Source organism: Solanum stenotomum, chromosome 1, assembly GCF_019186545.1.
Source record: "Solanum stenotomum isolate F172 chromosome 1, ASM1918654v1, whole genome shotgun sequence".
Lineage (NCBI taxonomy): Eukaryota > Viridiplantae > Streptophyta > Magnoliopsida > Solanales > Solanaceae > Solanum > Solanum stenotomum.
In genome coordinates, this window is record NC_064282.1 from 89657111 (window position 1) to 89659619 (window position 2509).

Genomic DNA, 2509 nt, shown 5'->3' on the forward strand with positions numbered 1-2509 from the left:
AAATCTAACAAAGAGAGATCAATAAAACAAATTGCGAGGAATAGAATAATGATAGTAGAGGTTGATTGATATAAATGGAGAATTGAAGATTATACTAAAGTCTATCGTAGATTTTTGGACTCTTTGTTATGATAATTGCTAAATAAATGGTAATATTATTGTGCTCTTTCTTTTTTTATTCGATAGTTATATTAAAATTCAATTATATTAGAATTACACGTTGTAAAATTCATTTCGAAGATAATATTTTATTTTGAAAATAGCGCTCCCAACAGGATATTATACTCATCTAGTACTTCATATTCATAGACCATAGTCTATAGTATAGGGAAAGTCACATGGGAATCTGATTCCATTGGGCAAATAGGTGCAATATAGAATATGAATTTTTCCATTTTAGGCTATAAGAATTTGGTTAAATGAATCTTTATGAGTTTTTAAAAATCTTTCGTGACAATAGTAGCATGCGGTTTACGAGTTCAGCAAAACTTATTAATTTTATTTTAGATTTTGTATTAATACTAACAAAATTTATTTATTATATATAAATAGTTCATTTTTCAATAAAAACCTTTGATGATATAACGAAAAGAACAATTGATTGTCAGGTCTTTATTGTCGAATCCCTAAATATGCATATTCGAGTGTTTTAGCCTATTTCTAATCTAGCTCTAATTATCAACATTTCAACGGCTTAAGTCAATATTGGTATAAAAATAAGAGCAACTTTCACATATAGCAAACACAAAAAATCATATTTATATGTTATAGCTATAATTTGCGTAATTGTACTTCATAGCAAACATAAATATGTATATTTCGCTATACATATACAAAAGAAAGCAGTTGTATATAATCTGTTTTTGTTTCGGTATACATATACAAAGATCAATTGTATAATTTGTGTTTGTATAAAGCGAGAAAGATAGAAAGGCAAAAGAGAACTAGGTAGGGGAATATTTGTATTGTATAATTATAAGTGTATAGGACGAAAATATATGTATTTGCATGTGTATATACAATTTTCTATCGCTTTATACAAACAAAAACACAATTTATACATTTATGTTTGTATAAGTGAGAGAGGCGAGGGAGAGAGTGGCGAGCGAGATCTGGGAGAGGGGAACGAAAATATATGTAGATATACAATTTTCTCTCGCTTTATACAAACACATTTTATACATTTGCGTTTGTATAAAAAGTGACAGAGGCAAGCGAGAGAACGAGAGTGGAGAGCGAGATTCACTAGGAGAGAGGCGAAATATTAACAGTTTGTTATGGGGTACAATTAAATCAAACTATGTTTATAGCATTTAATTTAAATTAATAATTTGCTATTATATACAATTTTCTCTAAAAATAACTATAATAAACAACTTACTTTTGAGATGAATTTAGATTAAACTAGATTTCTTTCGTAAGCCATTTATTTTTTCTAAAACAAGAAACTATATTCTTTAAAAAAAAAAAACACACAAGTTTAAACTTAAAATCTTAATTTCACATTGCATGATTATACCCCAAGTAGCCCTACACATATACCAAGTAATTACTAATTAGGAAAGTCAAACCAACTCTCATTCCAACCATTTATTTATTTAATTATAAATTAGAATCGTTTGATTCAATAATATTTTTTTTCATTAATCATATATTCTAGATTCTTTCATCACTCAACTTCATATTTTAAATGTATGAGAAGTGAGGCCTCTATGAATGAAGGAAGAAACATAATTTTATATATAATAAATTATGTGAACATATAATAAATTTGAAATATCATAATATATATATATATATATATATATATATATATATATATATATATAATGATATTTCAAATTTATTATATGTTCACATAATTTATTATATATATATATATATATATAATATGATATTGTATAACTGGAGAGAGTACGTGCTAGCACAACATATCTTCCGTATTCTTGATTTAGTCATTAATTGTCTTATTGCAATTAATCATGTAAGAATTATTATGCAATAATTTGGTCAATTATTATTTCTTATACATAAAGTACATAATTATAGAGTTTTTTACCTTTTAGTTGTATTTTGTATAAAATATTATTATTTCCAAATCTATGTAAGTATTCGAAATATGATTTAAAAAAAAAAAAAGATACTCGCACAGAATATTTATCATCATTGGGAAGTGATTTAATAAGATGATAATTATTCTAATAATCATGATTAAGTGAAAATAATATGTGTTTGCAAGCACAAAATATACATTTATTGATTTGGTATAATAACAGTGCAAGTAAGTTTTATGGTAAGTTTTATGGCAAATAGCAGTGTGAGTAATAAATTAAAAAATGTTTAAAATTTATTTATTTCGAGTCTTTACACAAATCATTATATACATATCATATGCTTGAATATAGAGCTCAATTTACTTAATCATAATTAATTAAAGGATAGTTTTCACAATTAATCATTGAATTCACTGTTTAATTTTTTAAAAATAATTATTGATTATATAGTAGTA